Below are 20,388 nucleotides of genomic sequence, written 5' to 3'. Positions count from 1 at the left end.
AAACATTGCAGGTTGTGTCCTATTTCTAGAACAAGATTTTTTCATTTCCCAGTGGGAAATGTTTAAATTCATACTATTTTCCATAGTTTTTCTATAATGTAGTGTATCAGAGAATAAGGAAATATCTTTCTTAAGAATGCCTTTGGCCTTCTATATAACTTTCAGGGGTAATGAGGTGAAAAATCTATCATTAACAGGCAACTTTTGAGAAAATTTAATTTACCTTCAGCTTTATGGACTAAAAAATGGATTAGGTGTCAGGAGATCTTGGGTCTTTTCTTGGTTTTGGTACTATTTCAGGATTTTACCTTAGACAAGTTATATGATCACTGTTGGTCTTGGTTTCCTTATTTGTAAAATGAAATTGGACTCCAGATCAGACTTCAAGATCTCTTTTAGTTCTAACAGTTAATACCTAAGAAGAGTTCTGGGTAAATATTGACTTAGAAATTTGGGAACAGAGCTATAAATGGAATTTTGTAGGAAACTTAGATATTTTTGTTCTGTTTTAATCAAATATAGTTATAATGTGAATGGAAAATATGATTTGTGATTCAAAATTGTACAGTTTGATGAGGTTTTGATATGATAAGAAAAATGTGTTTGTGTTGAATTCATATATTGTGTACCATTATGCACTTAGTAGTTCATAGTTTTAAACCATAGTTTTAACAGGATTTAAATGAAGAAGATAAATCTTTACCTCTAAATAGAAAACCAATGGGATCTAGATTTTGTTGACATAGAGAAAACAATTTGGTTAATTCAGTAAACCAGCCAGTTAATATATTAAAATTTCAAATATCATATATATATATATATATATATATATATATATATATATATATATATATATATATATATATATATATATAGAGAGAGAGAGAGAGAGAGAGAGAGAGAGAGAGAGAGAGAGAGAGAGAGAGAAGCTGCTTTATGGATGGGATAACTTCAACTGTATATGAAACTTAAAAAAAATAGAGCACTATTTGTTCTCAAACAGTCTCCATGTTGTGTACTGTATCTTACTTTGCAGATTCTTTGCAGATCACTTTTTCTGGATGAGGGTTCAGCTTCTTTAAAGTTCTCTACTTACCTATGCAAATGACTCCAGCCCTTCTTGTGTCTTGAAGATACTTGCTTACATTTATTACTTTCCTCTCTATCATTTTCAATCTTTTATTCTCTAGTCTCCTTTTCCATTACTACCACCAAAACAATTCAAGTTTCCTTTATTTTGATCTTGATGGTGTTAGCTAACACCCTATCTTTGAGTCTCTCGAATGAATGATCTATACCTGTTATCTCCATTTACTTTTCATTTATTCCTTCCTTAACACACCAGACTCTGGTTTCTGTCCCTATGTTATGCTCCTGAAACTGTTGTACTGAAAGCCTGTAATAACCTCTTTAATGTATAGACTTTTTCCTGTGTGTTGTTTCTATGCATCATGTGATACTATTTGTCACCTCTCTTATTCTTGAAATGCTTTGTCCCACAGTCTTTTGTGCCATTGGGATTGATTGGATTTATTCTTACCTCTCTAATATCCTTTAATTACTCCTACTGCACTCAAGATGTGTTTCTTTACCTCTTCTTTTCACTTGTCCTTTTAATAGCTCATAATTTTTTATGCCTTAAGTATTACCCTTACTAAGACATTAATGATGTCTCATTATAATATAGAAGTGACCTTGGTTTCTCAAAAGTTATTTCAATTGAAAATAAGATCTTTAATGTTCCACTAAACTGGAAAGTAATTGTCACTTCTAAGCTATGATTTCCAAATTTTTACCTTGAGACTTTTTTTTTTTTAAATTTAAAAATGCCTTTAATTTTTTAAAGTGAGATTGATTTTCTAGTAGGTCCAAGCGGTTAAATTTTTTTTTTTCTTATGAGATATTTTATTTTTTCCGTTACATGTAAAGATAGTTCTCAACTTTTGTTTATACATGCTTTACAATTTCAGATTTTTCTCCCTCCCTCCCCTCCCTCCCCCCTCCCCTAGACAGCAGGTAATCTGATATAGGTTATATCTATATATCTCTATACATATACATATAGATATATATATATACACACACACATATATATACACATAATAACATTAATCCTATTTCTGCATTAATCCTGTTACAAGAGAAAGAATCAGAGCAGTGATGCAAAACCTCAAAATAGAAAAAAAAAACACAACAGCACCCAAAACAAAAGAAATAATATGGTTCAATCAGCATCTATACTCCACAGTTCTTTCTTTCTTTTTTTTTTTCTTGGATTTGGAGATCCTCTTCTATCATGAGTTCCCTGGAACTCTTCTGTACCATTGCATTGGTGAGAAGAATATAGTCCATCACAGTAGGTCAACACTCAATGTTGATGATACTGTGTACAATGTTCTTCTGGTTCTGCTCATCTCACTCATCATCAGCTCACGTAAGACCCTCCAGGTTTCTCTGAACTCTTCCTGCTCATCATTTCTTACAGCACAATAGTATTCCATTGTATTCATATACCACAACTTGTCCAGCCATTCCCCAATTGATGGGCACCCCCTCAACTTCCAATTCCTTGCTACCACGTAAAGAGCAGCTATAAATATTTTTGTACATGTGGGTCCCTTTCCCCCTTCCATGATTTCTTTGGGCAAAAGACCTAAAAGTGGGATTGCTGGGTCAAAGGGTATGCACAGCTTTATCGCCCTTTGGGCATAATTGCAAATTGCTCTCCAGAATGGTTGGATCAGCTCACAGCTCCACCAACAATGCATTAGTGTTCCAATTTTCCCACAGCCTCTCCAACATTTATTATCTTCCTTTTTTGTCATTTTAGCCAATCTGATAGGTGTCAGGTGGTACCTCAGAGTTGTTTTAATTTGCATCTCTCTAATCATTAGAGATTTAGAGCATTTTTTCATAAGGGAATAGATAGCTTTGGTTTCTTCATCAGAAAACTGCCTGTTCATATCCTTTGACCATTTCTCAATTGGGGAATGACTTGGATTCTTATAAATTTGATTTAATTCCCTATATATTTTAGAGATGAGGCCTTTATCAGAAGCACTGGCCTCAAAAATTGTTTCCCAGCTTTCTGCCTCCCTTCCAATTTTGGATGCATTGCTTCTGTTTGTACAAAAATTTTTTAATTTAATATAATCAAAATCATCCACTTTGCATTTTATAATATACTCTATCTCATGTTTGGTCAAAAACTGTTCTCCTTTCCAAAGATCTGATAGGTACACTATTCCTTTCTCTCCTAATTTACCTATGGTATCACCTCTTATGTCTAAATCATGTATCCATTTTGACCTTATTTTAGTATAAGGTGTAAGATGTTGGTCTAAGCCTAATTTCTGCCATACTATCTTCCAGTTTTCCCAGCAGTTTTTGTCAAATACTGAGTTCCTATCCCAGAAGCTGGAGTCTTTGGGTTTATCAAACACTACATTACTAGTGTCATTTACTACTGCATTTCCTGAGCCTAGCCTATTCCATTGATCTACCACTCTATTTTTTAGCCAGTACCAGATAGTTTTGATGACTGCCGCTTTATAGTAAAGCTCCAGGTTTGGTACCGCTAGCCCACCTTCCTGTGAATTTTTTTTCATTATTTCCCTGGATATTCTTGATTTTTTGTTTTTCTAGATGAATTTTGTTATTATTTTTTCTAGCTGTATAAAATAATTTTTAGGTAGCCTGATTGGTATGGCACTGAATAAGTAAATTAATTTAGGCAGTATTGTCATTTTTACTATATTAGCTCTGCCTATCCATGAGCAATTGATATCTTTCCAATTATTTAGATCTGATTTGATTTGTGTGAAGAGTGTTTGGTAGTTGTGTTCATAGAGTTCCTGGGTTTGTCTTGGCAAGTAGACTCCCAAGTATTTTATATTACCTACTGTTACTTTAAATGGAATTTCTCTTTCTATCTCTTGCTGCTGGACTTTGTTGGTCATGTATAGAAATGCTGATGATTTATGTGGATTTATTTTATATCCTGCTACTTTGCTAAAGTTACTAATTGTTTCAAGTAATTTTTGACTTGATTCTCGAGGATTCCTTAAGTATACCATCATATCATCTGCAAAGAGTGATAGTTTTGTTTCCTCCTTGCCTATTCTAATTCCTTTAATTCCTTTCTCTTCTCTGATTGCTAAAGCTAACATTTCTAGAACAATATTAAATAATAGGGGTGATAATGGACATCCCTGTTTCACCCCTGATCTTATTGGGAAGGCCTCTAATTTATCTCCATTGCATATAATACTTGCTGATGGCTTTAGGTAGATACTGTTTATTATTCTAAGGAAAGCTCCCCCTATTCCTAAACTCTCTAGTGTTTTTATTAGGAATGGGTGCTGTACTTTGTCAAAAGCTTTCTCTGCATCTATTGAGATAATCATATGATTTTGGTTGGTATTCTTATTGATGTGGTTGATTATGTTAATAGTTTTCCTAATGTTGAACCAGCCCTGCATTCCTGGTATAAATCCCACCTGGTCATAGTGTATTATCCTGGTGATCACTTGCTGTAATCTCCTTGCTAATATCTTATTTAAGATTTTAGCATCAATATTCATTAGTGAAATTGGTCTATAATTTTCTTTCTCTGTTTTTGCTTTGCCTGGTTTTGGTATCACCACCATATTTGTGTCATAAAACGAATTTGGTAGAACTCCTTCTTCACCTATTTTTCCAAATAATTTGTATAATATTGGAATTAATTGTTCTTTAAATGTTTGGTAAAATTCACCCGTAAACCCATCTGGCCCTGGGGATTTTTTCTTAGGGAGTTCATTAATAGCTTGTTCAATTTCTTTTTCTAATATGGGTTTATTTAAGGATTTTATTTCCTCTTCAGTTAACCTGGGCAGTTTGTATTTTTGTAAATATTCATCCATTTCATTTAGATTGTCAAATTTATTGGCATACAGTTGGGCAAAATATTTCCTAATTATTGCTTTAATTTCCACTTCATTGGTGGTAACATCACCCTTTTCATTTTTGATACTGGTAATTTGGTTTTCTTCTTTCTTTTTTTTAATCAAATTAACCAATATTTTATCTATTTTATTGGTTTTTTCATAAAACCAGCTCTTAGTTTTATTGATTAATTCTATAGTTTTTTTGCTTTCAATCTTATTGATTTCTCCTTTAATTTTCAGGATCTCTAATTTAGTGTCTAATTGGGGATTTCTAATTTGTTCTTTTTCTAGCTTTTTAAGTTGCATGCCCAATTCATTAATCTCCTCTTTCTCTTTCTTATTCATGTAAGCATTTAGAGCTATAAATTTTCCCCTAAGCACTGCTTTGGCTGCATCCCATAGATTTTGGTATGTTGTCTCATTATTGTCATTCTCTTGGATAAAGTTATTGATTGTTTCTATGATTTCTTGTTTGGCCCATTCATTCTTTAGAATGAAATTATTTAGTTTCCAATTGATTTTCATTCTACTTTTCCCTGGCTCTTTCTTACATGTAATTTTTATTGCATCATGATCTGAGAAGGATGCATTTACTATTTTTGCCTTTCTACATTTGACTATGATGTTTTTGTGCCCTAATACATGGTCAATTTTTGAAAATGTGCCATGTACTGCTGAGAAAAAGGTATATTCCTTTCTATCCCCATTCAATTTTCTCCAGACATCTATCATGTCTAACTTTTCTAGTAATCTATTCACCTCTTTCACTTCTTTCTTATTTATTTTTTGGCTAGATTTATCTAATTCTGAGAGGGGGAGATTCAGATCCCCCACTAGTATAGTATTACTATCTAATTCCTCTTGTAACTCATTTAACTTCTCCTCTAAGAACTTGGATGCTATACCACTTGGCGCATACATATTCAATATTGATATTACTTCATTATCTATAGTACCTTTAAGTAAGATGTAATTTCCTTCCTTATCTCTTTTAATGAGATCTATTTTTGCCTGCACTTTGTCTGAGATAAGGATTGCTACCCCTGCCTTTTTTACTTTAGCTGAGGCATAATATATTCTGCTCCAGCCTTTTACCTTTACTCTGTGTGTATCTCTCTGCTTCAAATGTGTTTCTTGTAAACAGCATATTGTAGGGTTCTGGTTTTTAATCCACTCTGCAATTCGCTTCCGTTTTATAGCAGAGTTCATCCCATTCACATTCACAGTTATTATTACTGACTGTCTATTCCCCTCCATTCTATTTACCCCCTTTGTACTTTTCCCCCCTTCTTTCACCCTATTCCTCCTCACCGACGTTTTACTTCTTACCCCTGCCTCCCCCAATCTGCCCTCCCTTTTTATCACCCCCCTCCCTTTTCTTTACCCTTTTCTCCCTTGCTTTTGTCCTCCCTTCTATCAGCCCCCCCCTTTTCCTTCCCCTTTTGTTTCCCTAAAGAATGAGTTAAGTTTCTTTATCCCAATGAATGCATATGTTATTCCCTCTTTGAGTCAAATCTAATGAGAATAGGGTTGAAACCATGTTCCCCCCTCCTTTCTTTCCCTCTATTATAATAGGTTTTTTTTCCACCTCTTCATATGATATAATTCATCCCATTCCACCTCCCCTTTCCTCTCCTCCCCATAGACTCCCTTTTTATCCCCTTAATTTTTTTGTATCATCACATCAAAGACAATTTATATTTATACCCTCTATATAAAGTCCTTCTCTCTGCCCAAATACATTTACAGTTCTTAAGAGTTATGAGTATTATCTTCCTGTGTAGGGATATAAACAGTTTAACCTAATAGGGTAACTTTTTTTTTTTCCCCTTTGTTTACCTTTTTAAACTTCTCTTGAGTCTTGTATGTTGAGATCAAATTTTCTATTCAGTTCTGGTCTTTTCACCAGGAAAGATTGAAAGTCGCCAATGTCATTAAATGTCCATCTTTTCCCCTGAAAGAAAATGCACATTTTTGCTGGGTAATAGATTCTCGGCTGCAATCCAATCTCCTTTGCCTTCCGGAATATCATATTCCAAGCCTTGCGGTCCTTTAATGTTGAAGCTGCCAGGTCCTGAGCAATCCTGACTGTGGCTCCATGATATTTAAATTGCTTCTTTCTGGCTGCTTGGAGTATTTTCTCCTTCACCTGATAATTCTGGAATTTGGCTACAATACTCCTTGGAGTTTTCCTTTTGGGGTCTCTTTCAGGAGGTGATCGATGGATTCTTTCAATGATGATTTTATCCTCTGATTCTATGATATCAGGGCAGTTCTCCTTAATAATTTCCTGGAATATGGTATCTAGATTCTTTTTCTGGTCATGGATTTCAGGTAGTCCAATGATTCTCAAATTGTCTCTCCTTGATCTGTTTTCCAGATCAGTTGTCTTTCCAATGAGGTATTTCACATTTTCTTCTATTTTTTCATTTTTTTTATTCTGCTTGACTGATTCTTGGTGTCTCATGGATTCCTTATCTTCCAACTGTCCCACTTTAATTTTTAAGGCATTGTTTTCTTCAGTGAGATTATGCACCTTTTTTTCCATTTGGCTAAGTGAATTTTTTAAGGTACTGTTTTCTTCAGTGAGATTATGCACCTTTTTTTCCATTTGGCTAAGTGAATTTTTTAAGGTACTGTTTTCTTCAGTGAGATTATGCACCTTTTTTTCCATTTGGCTAAGTGAATTTTTTAAGGTATTGTTTTCTTCAGTGAGATTATGCAACTTTTTTTCCATTTGGCCAAATGAATTTTTTAAGGCTTTGTTTTCTTCAGCTTCCTTTTCTAAGCTGCTGATTCTTTTTTCATAATTTTTTTGTTTTGCTTTCATTTCTCTCCCCATTTTTTCTTCTACCTCTTGCAATTGATTTTTAAAATCCTTTTTGAGCTCTTCCAGGAAGGCTTTTTGTTCTTGCGACCAATTCACCTTCCCTTGTGAGGCTTCAGATGTAGACAATTTGAGGCTATTGTCCTCATCTGAGTTTGTGTTGGCTTCTTCCCTATTGATACAGAAGCTCTCAATGGAGAGGTCTCTTTTTTGCTTCTTACTCATTATTGCAGCTTATTTATTTATTCTTTAAGTTGAGGTCTGCTCTGGGGGCACCAGGGTCCCTGTTTTGGGCTTCTTGTGCAGGTGTATAGGTGCTGTGTGACCGGGCTTTTACTCTGAGGCCTTTATGGTGTGTGGAGATGCCCCGCCCTGCACTTCCTGTATGATTGTGCTCGGCCAGCCAGGAGCCAGACCCCGGCGTCTGATCCCGCCGTTCGTGGCCCTCTCGGCCGGTGCAGGTAAGTTTTTCCACTGTCCTTCTTGGCCACCAGATTTTTGAACCAGGTTCCGGGAGCCTCAGTTGTTCGGCTGTGGCCCGCAGCTCCTGCTGACTTGCCCCGACCCCCTCGGCGCTGGGTTGCTGCCCTGCGCTGGGCCTCCCTTTTGCCGAGTCAGACCGACCTTTTCCTGAAGTCTTCTAAATTATCTCTGGTTGGAGGACTGTGTCTCTCTGTCTATTTGCAGGTTCTGTAGTTTCAGAATCCGTCCAGAGGCTTGATTTAATGTTCGTTTTGAGGGAACAGAAGGAGAGCTCAGGCAGCTTGCTGCTTCCTCTCCGCCATCTTGGCTCCGCCCCCTCCCTTGAGACTTTTATCAAGCTTTTAGTTTTATATCCAAATACTAATGGATATTTTCCCTTGGATTTCTTGCTTTCACCTTAAACTTTATTAAAATGGAATCTATCATCTACCCCTATGATTCCAAATTTTATATATACAAGGATAGTAATCGGGGTCCTTCGAACAGTCAGAACCTTGGTTACATTTGCCTACCAATTATCCTGCCTCTGACCCTATAAACTATATCACCCTGTCTCCAAGCATCTTATGTAGAAATATATCACTCAATCTGAGGTTCATCCCCTATTTCCTTGGTCACACCCCTTCATTTCCCTTCCATTTTGTGATTCTATTCATTCACCTTCGCTCAAAGTTAAAGTTTAAATACACAGTAGTTTCTATTAGCAAAAGGATAAAGATTAATTATAGCAATGGACTTCACAGTCCATTCAGTCCTCAAATCCAATCTTTCCCAAAGAAGGAACCTTATTAACACTATAGTTCTTTTCTCCATTCTTCCCCATGCACCGCATGTGTGAAAAAAAGAGCTACCCAGAATATCAGTGTCTTATAATAGGACTATGAAGGACTTTTATTGAAAAGACAGTGATTTTGCTATGGTTTCACTTTATGACATTGATGATCATGCATGTTCTGCTGACACCAAGATGACTTAGATTGTCTCACCTTAAACAGATAAAACTTAGTTGAAGAAGTTTCTCCACTTTTACTAAGTTCTCTTGTCTTTAGTAAATTCTCCTGTGTTCTGAACTTCATGACATAACACGATTCATTTTGTTCTCTTTTGTTATGTTTTTAATTTTAGGTGTTTTTAAAGGGATATTACTCCAAAGAAATAGGCAAATGTATCTTTTTTGTTAATTTTAATTTTAATTTTCAATGCCAAATTCTCTTCATCCATCCCTCCCCCAACCCATTGATGAGGCAGAAAATATGATACTCATATATATGAATTCATGCAAAACATTCTTCCACATTAGCCTCATTGTGAAAAAAAAGGCAAGAAAAATAAAATGAAAAAATATTGAAGCATCTGCAATCATAGTTCTTCAGTTCTCTTTCTAGTGGTGTTTTCATCACTAGTCCTTTGGTATTATTATGGATTATTGTATTGATCTGAGTAGCTAAGTCTTTCATAGTTGATTAATTTTACAATATTGCTATTTTTGTTTACTGAGTTCTCTTAGTTCTGCTCACTTAACTTTGCATCAATTCATATAAGTCTTCCCAGGTTTTTAAAAAATCAACTCCATTTTCATTTCTTATTGAACAATAGTTTTCTATTACAATCATGTAGCACAAATGGTTCCCCAAACTGATGTGCATCTCCTTAGTTTCCAACATTTCCTTAATTTCCAACTCTTTGTTACCACCAAAAGAAGTGCTATAAATATGTTTGTGCATATCTATCCTTTTCCCCTCTTCTTTGATTTCTTTGGGAAACAGACCTAGCAGCAGTATTGCCAGTTCAAGGGATATATACAGTTTTATAGCCTTTTTTGGGCATAGTTCCAAATTTTCCTTCACAATGGTTGGACAAGTTCACAGTGCCACCAACAGTGCATGAATATACCTATTTTCCCACATTCTTTCTAGCATTTGTCATTTTTCTTTTCTGACATGTTAGCTAATCTGATGGGTATGAGGTGGTACCTCAGTTATTTTACTTTGCATTTCTTTAATTATTAGTGATTTAGAGCTTATCTATATGACTACTGAGAGTAGCTCAGTTCTCTATATATTTGATAAATGAGACCATTACCAGAGAAACTTGCCGTGAATCCCCCTTTCAGTTTCCTGCTTTCCTTCTAATTTTGATTATTAATTTTTTTGTGCAAAAACTCTTTTAATTTAATATAATGAAAATTATCTATTTTATCTCCATGAATCCTCTCTATCTCTTTGTTTTTGAACTCTTTCCTTATTCATAGACGACAGCTATTTTTTCTATATTCCCTTAATTTGCTTATGATGTCAAAGGGTATGCACAATGTTGCAGCTCGTTGGGCAAAGTTCCAAATCATTCCACAGAATAGTTTGACCAATTCACAATCTTCATTTTAAAGGAAGAGAGGAACCCTGTTAGGTGAAGGTAAGGAGGGAGTGCATTCTAAGTATGGTGAATGACCAGTGAAAAAATAGACTGGTGTTGGAGTGCAGTATAATCAAGATCAATTTGAAAAACACTGCTTGCAGAGGATAGAGCCCTGGGCTTGGTCTAAAGAAAATCTAAATTTGATTCTTGCCTCAGATACTTATCACCCATGTGACCCTGGACAAATCATTCATTGTCTCTCACCCTTAGTTTCTTCATCTGTAAAATGAAGATAATAATTGTGCCTGCTTTACAAGGTTGTTGTGTGGACCAAATTAGATAATATAGGTAAAGTGCTTTGCAAACCCTAAAGGCTGATATAATTGCTATCATTAATATGTAGTGTGACAAAAGTATGGTTTTATCATGAAGAATTAAAATATATGTAAGATATTATTAATTCTATCTTAATATAAAACATTACTTCAGCAAATGGGCAAACTTAATATTAAAAGATTTAAAATATGTAAAAAGTTGTAACGTTTATTGTATACATCAATAAATTTTAATTGCTTCTGAACCATAGATATTTAGTGAAAATGACAATATTACCAAAGTTAATTTGCAGTTTTAATGCTATACCAATCAAACTATCAAAGGGATACTTTATGTAACTTGATAAAATTCATTTGGAGGGACAAATGGTTTAGACTTTTAGAGCATTAAGGGAAATAATGAAAAAAGGCATGAATAAAGGGGAGGAAGGAAGGGATAGCACAGACCTTAAATTTTATTATAAAGCAGAAGTAATCAAAGCCATTTGCTATTGATTAACACATAGAGAATTAGATCAATGAAACAGTCTAGAAAAGGGAGAATCAGAAATAATGGAAGTCAACCTAGTGTTCAATAAACCTCAAAAGATAAATTGCTTAGGAAAGAACTTCTTCTTCAATAAAAATTATCAGGAAAACCAGAAATTAATTTAGCAGAAATTAGACTTAGATGAACACCTTATACCATATTCTGCAAATAAATTAATTACTTGAGAATTAAATATCATACCATAAAAGAATCAGAAGAAAAACAGTTCATGAACCTTTCCCAGCTTTGGGTAGATGTATTCTTTTTTTTTTTTTAACAAATCAATAAAAATTTTTATTTAAAGTTTTGAGTTCCAAATTCTGTCTTTCCTTCCCTACCTCCTCTCCCCTCTCCATGAGGTAGTAAGCAATTAGATATAGGTTATACATTTGCAATTATGCAAAAGTGACCATATTAATCATTTTAAGAAAATGAATATAATAAACAAAATGAAAAGAAAGTGGAAAATAGCATGCTTCAGTCTGTGTTCGATCAATACCAGTTCTTTCTTTGGAGGTGGATAGCATGCTTCATCATTAGTCTTTTGGAATTTTCTTGGATCATTGTACTGCTGAGAATAGATAAGTCATTCACAGTTCTTTATCGAACAATATTGCTGACACTGTGCACAATGTTCTGGTTCTGTTCACTTCACTATACATCAGTTCATATAAGTCTTTGAAGCCTTTCTGAAATTATCCTGCTTGTCATTTCTTGTAGTAAAATAATATTCCATCATACTCATATACCACAGCTTGTTTAGCCATTCCCCAATTGATGGGCATTCCTTTGATTTCTAATACTTAGCCACCACCAAAAGAGCTGCTGGAAATATTTTTGTACAAATAGGTCTTTTTCTCTTTTTTGAGATGTCTTTGGGATATAAACCTAACAGTGCTATTACTGGATCAAAGGGTGTGTGCAATTTTATAGCCCTTTGGGCATAGTTAAGAGATGTATTCTTTATCAGATAGAAGATAAAGGCAATTATAAGAGAAAAAAGTTAATTTTGATTGAATATAACTTAAACATTTCTGCAAAAAGAATATTCCATCTCAGATAAGAAGACAAACAGTTGAATGGGGAAAAAATTGCATCACATTTCTCAGAGAAGAGGTTGGCACCCAAGATGAATAGATAACTAACAGATTATGTATATGTATACGTGTGTATACATATATGTACATATGTGACCAAAACCATTTCTCAGAAGATAAATGGTTAAAGGATATTAATAAACCATTCTCAAAAGAAGAATTGAATAATATTAACAACCACATATAAAAATATTCCAAGTCACTAAGAAAGGAAGTGCAAATTTTTAAAAACCCCAAGGTTTTACCTCATGACCTGTAAGTTGGCAAAGAAGACAAAAGATAATGATAGTGTTGGAGACATTATATAAAGATAAGCACAGTAGGTTGATAGAGCTGTGAATCAGTATAGCCATTTTGGAAGGCAATTTGGAATTATGCAAATAAAGTCACTAAACTGTCCATTCCCTTTTACCCAGATATCCCACTGCTAGGCATAGATTCCAAAAAGTTCATTGACAAGAAAAAAGGCTTCACATATATCAAAATATTATTTATATTTCTCCCTATACATGTATACATATACATATATAAATATAATTATCATGAATATTTGTCCCTTTTGTGACAACAGAGGAGTAGAAACAGAATAGATGCTGATTAGTACCTTATGAAAATCATTATTCTCCACATTTGTGCCTGTCCTTTATCTATTTTCTATGTTTCAGAATTCATAGTTGCTTCAACAAGTCATTTTAGAGTTATTTTAATTGCATACCATATATTTTCATCTTTATCCTCTATTCTTTTGGGGTTTACTTTTACACTAATATGTTAACAGTTTGTAGGAATGGACTTTAGAGGTCTTCTAGTTAAAATCTCTCATTTTACAGGTGAGGAAACAAGCCCAATGTTGGAAGTTTTCTACCCTAAAGATATAACATGTCCATATCTCTCCCCAAAGCATGAAATTTATAACAATTTTTTTTTTGCAGGTCAATGAGGGTTATGTGACTTGCCCAGAGTCACACAGCTAGTGTCAAGTGTCTGAGGCGAGACTTGAACTCAGGTCCTCCTGAATCCAGGGCCACTGCTTTATCCACTGCAGTACCCAGCTTCACCTATTTATAAGAAAGAAAATATGAGATCCTTTGCTTTAAGTGTGGGGGTTGGGTTAGGAAGGGAATGAAGATTCATAGGATGGAGTTTCATCCTACATTGAGGGGTGTGTGTGTGTGTGTGTGTGTGTGTGTGTGTGTGTTTGTAGGAGACACTTCTGTGGAATGTTTTGAACTTCATCAGCAAGAAACTTGTAAGGGGTAAGGAAGGTTTGGGGAAGCTCTATCTGGACAGTTATGGCCAAACAGGAAAATAGATGGGGTAAAGAGGTCCTTTGGCATCAGAATTGGTAGATGAGTGACATTTTGATGGGTCTGACAGTGGAGGAGAGAATGACTCCTGTGAAAGGACAAGTGGGATAGGCTATGTTCTGAGGTGGAGGACTGGAGTAAGAAAGATAGACTCCTATGCTAGAGTTGAATATGTGAGTGGCATTAGGATCCATATAACCCAGTAATGAAAGGTCTTTGGTAGTGGTAAGGGTATGGATAGAAAACTACTCAAGGGCAGGGACAGTGGTAAGGGAAAGAAGAGTTCTTTCAGCCATGCTAATCACAGAAGTGAGTTATAGTAACTATTTCTTTGTCCATGGTATTGCTATGTGAAAAATTTTTAGATACGTGCTTCATCTAGCACCACTTTAGAGAAAATCAAAAAACAATTAAAAAAACCCTTCTGCTACATAGTAGTATCTTTTCTTAACTAATTTTAATGGATTTTAATTGTTGTCTGTCCTTTAAAAGCCACACAGTGCTAGAGTAACAAGTTTTGTTTGTGTTGCCATCTTCAAAGCTGAACTTAGTCTTGAATCCTTTGTCTTTCTCAGCTCTGATTTTGAATTTTTCTCCTTAGGGAATCACGTTCAACTTCCTTTGGGAGGATACAATGCTTCTACAATTCTGAAGAGCAGAAATGTTCTATATCTACCTTCCCTAATTATCAGGAGGAGCTCCTTTTTGTTCTCTACCCTTCTAGAAGAGTAGCAAACAACCCCACTTCTCTGCTATTTTCTAAGACTGCCTAGAATAGCTTTTCAATTATTGACTTAGCCCTGCATGGCAGGTTTCTGTAGAAATAGTGTTTACCTTTTTTTTTTTTTTAAAGTTACAGACTTTAACTTAGAATAGAACAGAAAATTGAATGCAATTATAGCTTGTTTCACCACAGGAACCTAAGGACATAACAAAAGAAACAAGAGCCTCCCTCTACCCACAGTTCTCACCTCTTCCTTTCAAGCAAAAGTTGTATAGGAAGGGGTTTACTGTCTTCATGTTAAAAGTCAGGGGGCAGAAAAATTCATGCAAATAGGGCTGGAGTATCTAAGAGTCTACAATAACTTGTTGACAATCATGACTGTCATCCACACTTCCTGATCATGCTCTAAATGTGGGTAACATAGGCAACTTCCTTGGGTGCATACATATATGCATTTAATAAAGCACATATTCAGTGTTAGAAAATTCCATTCTTCTGGACACATAGGTATTTCTTTTGTGATTAAGTTGCTTGTGTTACACTGAAGTCCTTAGTACACAGTCATAAACAATTTTTAAAAATGCTTTTATTCATTTATTTATTGATTCATTCATTTATCTATCTATCTAGTTATTTGGTGAGGCAATCAGTTTTAAGTGACTTGCCCAGGGTCACGCAACTAGTAAGTGTCAAGTGTCTGAGGTTGAATTTGAACTCAGGTTCTTCTGAATCCAGAGCCAGTATTCTATCCACTGAGCCACCTAGCTGCCCCTGTAAACAATTTTAAAATGCAGGAGCATGCAAATTCCAAAACTCATCCATGGTACACAAATGCTTTGTTATAGCTATTTGCATATATCAATATAAGGTACTTTCCCCACAACGGGGAAGCAATATGGCCTATGAAAGAGCAAAAAGTAAGCAGATCTGAGTTTGGGTCTTGACCTTACCACTTACTACCTTTGGGACTGAGTAAATCACTTATCCACATAGAATTAGAGGTTTTTAGAAGAAGTAAAGCATCAAGGTCACATGGTATAACCCTGCATTTTACATCTTTAAGAAGGTATGAGAACCAGAGCTTCATCCCTATTGTCATGGCAGAAAAACTACTTCAAAAACCCAAATCAGAGAGGAAATTCTTGGATTGCCTCTTAGGATAACTATGTCCCTCAAAAGAATGGCAGGAAGAGCTGCATATAGAAGGTACAGAGCATACTAGATAAGAGAACAGTGAGATACTCTACATAAAGGTCTTTAGTCACTCTGAACTGCTGATGTTGGAAAAGTAGATAATCAATAGTAACCCATTATTGCTCTATTGTCAACTGTGCTGAACTCCAATTAATGAGGACATCTGTACTCCATAAAGGAATGGGTTTCTCTTTGTATGTGTAGATAGTCCAGGTCAACTCCTTTCCCTCTCCCTGAGTCTCCTGGGAAGGGAATGGAGGAAAATCAAGATTTGGAAAGTGGGGTATAGCTGCCACAATTTGTGAGGCTAAACCATTGAGTCATGGGTACTTGAAGGAGTAACTGCTGCATATATAGCTCTAAAAGGGTACAAGATTCTTTCCTACTCTAAGCCTGCCTAAAGGTATCTAGAAAAGTAGGAGGAGCCAGAACTTCTGGGATGGGATTTGTTATACCCAAACTCTTTATGTGGTGAAATCTCAAACTGTTGTTAGTCAGAGTGAAAAAGCAATTGAGAGCTCTCTGTAGTTAAGCAATGTGGCTGTGGAGTGCTATTTTTCTTGGGTGGCTTTTTAATGTGTCTACATGGTCCCCTAAGTTGTACATTTCCCTGGATAACTCTCATGTGTTAAACTGCATGGTGAACTATTAAATGTATTGGGCACATACAATAAAAAATAATTTGGCACATGATGAATCTGTGTCAAAAGATCAGAAACAGCTACAACCTTGGCAACTAGACTTTCAGAACCTTTCCCTTCACATGCCTGTATTATGGATTGTACTACAGTTAGTTGGACTGACACAGTTCATTAAATTAGTGGCTCAATACCTGTTCTCCCAAGTCCTGTATAGAGAGATGGGGGTGGTGGTGAAAGGAGCTCAAGACTCAGAGTGGGAAAACTTGAATTCAGGTTTCAGATCTGACTACCTAGCTCTGTTACCAGGAAAAAAAGTCAATTAAACTTTCAAAATTTCAATTTTGACATCTGTAAATTGGGGTTAATACATGCCCTACGTACTCCACAGGGTTGCTTGATGATGATCATACAGGGTCTTCCAAAAGCTTACTGTACTTTATGCTTTTAATAGCTTTAGTAGCTTAAAATTGCACTAAGACTTTCGAGACATCCTGCATAAGGGTAATAGCTTTACGTTGCACTAAGACTTTTGGGACACCTGTATATGGGCAAATGATTATTATCTCCATTAAACCATGATATTTATGATCACAATACTCTATAAGTGGTCTCAATTAGTGCAAGGTATACAATGAGAATTACAGCATATAAAAGAGAGTGTGTTCTATTTGAAAATATAGATCTCGGAGTTAGGTTATGTGAGTTCTGCTTGTGTCTACTTGTCCTTAAGATCCTATGGAACCCTTGTTGAGCTATTTGATCTCTCTAGGCCTCAGTTTTTTTCCCCTGTAAAATAAGTGAGTTTGAGTACCTGGACTATGTAAAGAATGAATTGTTATTTGAAGTTTTTATGACCCCATCCTTTGGCTAGAATTAAAAAAACAAAACAAAACCAAAAAACCTCAGTGCACGCACTGGCCTCTGGTGTTCCACAAGCGGCGTGATGCTCCACCCACTGGTTGTGGCCATTGCCATAGTGCTGGAACCTCACATCATCACCACTCACCAATGCCTACATGGGCCTGGCAAAATTATAGTGATTGGAAGCCTAGTGAGGGCAGTCATGTGACTGTCAAAGCAGCCAGCCAATTGGCTGGGGGCTGTCTGGGGTCTGCTGGGTAGAAGGGAGGAAATTCACCATTCTAGCTGGAAGCTGGAAGGTGACAGGACACTGCTGTGTGTTCTCAGCTGATTCCTGGGTGGTGGTGTTATATAATTTCCCTTTTCCCCATTTTATTTCCTTTCCCTTGGTCCTACTGATCCTGTTTGTGTTTTTTCTTAAGTTCATTTTCGTTAAATGTATTCTGCCCTGTTTTGAGGGAGGCTGCTGGTCTCCTTCCTTGCCCCAATATTGTGGTGAGCCACTTAGCTAACACTCCCCAATAAAAATTTTATCCCCACACCTATGAGGTTCCTTTAAGCTCTAACTCCCTGGACCTATGATAAACTAATCTACAGGGTCCCTTGCAGTGATAATATTCAATCTGCTTTTAGATAATTGAAGTCCCTCATCCATCACCATTATACTTTATCGCTGTGTCAGATTTGTCAGACAACAAAGGATTCTCTACATTCTCTGCCAAGGGATCTCCAGTATATTACTACAACAATAGAACTTTCATCCTCTTTCCTTTGACCTTCACTCAACGTTTATCAGCCAGTTCAAAAGATGTATTCTAATGGTGGTAGTTTCAGGCTTGGCAGAAGTGGAGGGAGATACCACAGATAGCCCTGTGATGGGGAGAAATATTTTTAATCCAATGAGGCCTTGTGCTGTTCTTCAAATCAGACTCTATGTGTGAAAACTTTGTCTACGTATATATTCAGCAGTCCCTGGGCCTTGAGTTTCAAGATCAATAGATTGTCAAGTCTACTACTGTTCCTGCTGGGGCAATGAGAAAATATTACTTAAAATACTACAACTTACCTTTCATGAAGATCCACAATGTTTCCAAATTGCTAAATGCACTTAGAGCATTAATGAAATGGATTACATGTGTGGAATAACCCATTCTGTTAATTAGATTTCTTAATGGAGTTTTTGGAAGCCTTGAAGGTAATTCATCTCTATGGAAACACACAGTTGTCTGTTACTATGGGGTTCTAAATGGGTTTTGTACCTGGGTTCCTTTTCTTCCCTCCCCCTTCATTTTCCTACCCTTATCATGTGATTTTTTTTGTTTGCTTTTGTTTTGTTCTATTAACAATAAATTGCCAAGGGAGTTTGGGTTTGGAGTATTGATACTATTTTTTAGCATTTCTTTCTGGTCTGCTCTGCTACTCCTCTCCTCTATGTACTCTATGCTCTGGTAAGTGAGCATGTTTCCTAAATGTATTCACCTTCCCATATCTATTTCTTTGACACACCACTCCCTCTTACTTGAATATCCTTTCTCTGTAAAAATCCTATGCATTTTTTTGTTTTAGGATCATGCCAAATGATACTTACTCCATAAAACCTTGCCTTTCCAATTGGATGTGTTCCTTTCTTTGACTGCCCCTCCTATAACACTTTACTTATAATATACCTCTTATGGTCCTTCTTATATTCTGACATTTAGTTTAGCTCTGTGTATTTGTCTTATTTATTTGACTGTAAATTCTTTGAGATTAGGGACTATTTCTTGTTTCTTTGATTCATAACCAAACAAAGAGCCTTGTATATAGTAGCTACTCAATAAACTTGTTTGAATTCAACAGAATTGTAGGATTTAGTTGGAGGAAAATTAAGAGGGGAAGAGATTTCTTGACTTCTTGCTTCTATATAACCAAGAGGTGAACCATATGTTGGGAACTTCTATATTGAGAAGCCTATGGAAATTGTCTGGACAGAGACTGACTCTTTTTGTTTCTTTGTTTTTGTTTTTGTTGTTGTTTTTTGTTTTTGTTTTTTGTGTGGCAATGAGGTTTAAGTGACTTGCCTAGGGTCACACTGCTAGTAAGTGTCAAGTGTCTGAGGATGGATTTGAATTTAGACCTCCTGAATCCAGGGCTGGTGCTTTATCCACTGCATCACCTAGCTGCCCCCGTGAGGCTGACTCTTTCAATGAGAAATCTTTGCTCCATTCTCATTCCTCAGGGGTATGAGCAGTTCTAGATAAAGTGTGGATGCTTGTTCCAAATGTTCTCTCCTTTCAAACCCCTAGAATTTCTGAATGGGGTGATAAGACCCATGTTTTCTTTCTACCCATGTTACCTTTATATAAGCCACTGAGATTGATTTGATTTTAGAGGGAATTTCTCAGAAGTTTTCTGAAACTTCCCTGGTTCCCATCTATGCTCCCTCTCCTTCCCTTGGCTTTTGGTACCCTAAAGATACTATAGGGTTCAGGAAAGGTAATGATAATAGCCTAAAATTGTTGGGAGGTCAAAGGGAACAAGTTATATCTGGTACTCTCAGTAAAATCATCATCGTCATCATCACATATTTTATAGCATTTTCACATTTCTCAGAAACAACCCTATGGGACATGTCATGTGAGAATGATTGTGCCCATTTTATGATGCAGAAATAAAGGCAAAGGATGATTAATTGACTTGTCCATGGTCAAACAACTCAAAAATGCCAAAGTTGGGGGCCTTAACTTGAGATTTCAAGGTTAGTGGTCTTTCTGGTAGACAATTTTGCCTACCTAAATGATAAACTAATAGAATACTAATAAAGAAAAGGAGAAGAATAATTAATAGGATTACCTTTATATAATTTTTATTAATCTCCTTCCTTTCTAGAACATTGTTTTCTATAATTCCTATAACATCTATTGGGTGGATTCAGAAGATTTAAAAAAACAAGTCATAGGGGGCAACTAGGTGGTGCAGTGGATAAAGCACCGGCCCTGGATTCAGGAGGACCTGAGTTTAAATCTGGGTTCAGACACTGGACACTTACTAACTGTGTTACCCTGGGCAAGTCACTTAACCCTCATTGTTCTGAAAAACAAAACAAAACAAAACAAAACAAAACAAAA

This window comes from Dromiciops gliroides, chromosome 5 (genome assembly GCF_019393635.1).
Source record: "Dromiciops gliroides isolate mDroGli1 chromosome 5, mDroGli1.pri, whole genome shotgun sequence".
Taxonomy (NCBI): Eukaryota; Metazoa; Chordata; class Mammalia; order Microbiotheria; family Microbiotheriidae; genus Dromiciops; species Dromiciops gliroides.
This window is presented reverse-complemented; position numbering follows the sequence as displayed.